The sequence below is a fragment of the Crocodylus porosus genome, unplaced genomic scaffold, assembly GCF_001723895.1.
Source record: "Crocodylus porosus isolate Cpor-Errol unplaced genomic scaffold, CroPor_comp1, whole genome shotgun sequence".
Taxonomy (NCBI): domain Eukaryota; kingdom Metazoa; phylum Chordata; order Crocodylia; family Crocodylidae; genus Crocodylus; species Crocodylus porosus.
In genome coordinates, this window is record NW_017728934.1 from 4,513,234 (window position 1) to 4,514,373 (window position 1,140).

Genomic DNA, 1,140 nt, shown 5'->3' on the forward strand with positions numbered 1-1,140 from the left:
TATTTTTCTCCAAGGAAAAAGAAACTAGGACCTCTTGCTAATATGGTAGGGGGCTCCGTCTATTATTCAGTTTAAGATCAAAGCAAGCACAAATATAACTTTTATTAGAATGTTTATTAGTTTCCTATAGCACATATTTTGTATTAAAAACCCCAACAAACTAGGCAAAAATAATCAGAAATTGTCGTTTGTTCAGTCCTGTAGCCATTAGAATTGAATGGGCATCTCTTTCCGGTTCATAAAACAAAATCAAGCATTCTTGAGCATCTTGGCAGTGCATCCAGGACTTCACTGAAAGTTATTTCCACATTTCAGTTACTTTTAAAATAGTTAAAAAGAGTCTGCAAAGTTATGGAATAGGAGGATCTAAGAGAGAGCAAAACTGCAGAAGAAGGGATAGCCTGATTATTGAACATTCATACCATTAAAAGGAGAGAGGGTCATTTAATACCTGTGGAATGAAGAGTTTAGAAGTATCAGGTAGATTATAATGAGCCATGAAGGCAAGTGATTCTTTCACTGCTGCCTGAATAGAAATGCTGCTGCTGCTGCTGCCACTGCCAGGCAGCTTGTTTTAAACTTTGGGAGGAACGGGAATCAAAGATGGGGTACCACTGCATCACTTCATCCTCCCCACCTCCACAGATCTGCCCCTGGAAATATCCATGTGGAGCTGGCCTCTACTCTGACATATAGTGCCTGTCTCTGGGAATATTTAGCGCAAAGAGGACACGGAGGTCAGTCTTTTCCACCAGCACCAGCTGCTTCAGAGTACATTCCAACCCCCTCCCCGTTCCCCCCTTTCCCAGGGTACAATTACAGAAAAATCTGCCCAGGAGAGACGTTTCCTCTTAAACCTGTCAGACCATGGTTGGTTTGTGCCCTGAAGCGGATGTATTCACAGCCTTTCAGTTTATACAGGTAATAACTGAGAAAGTACAGCCTGTATTAGGATGGGAGATAGGTGACTCAATGGAAAACCGGAGGAAGCCTGCGCTGGCCAGTGAATGGTTCCGATAGCACCTGACTGTGACTGATCCTGAGCTATTCCCATTAGGCCCTTAGATTTCTTCCCTTCTGCATCATTAGGTTGGGGGCATAACCTACAGCCGTTCCCTGTAGGGGCAATTTTCTTGCGAT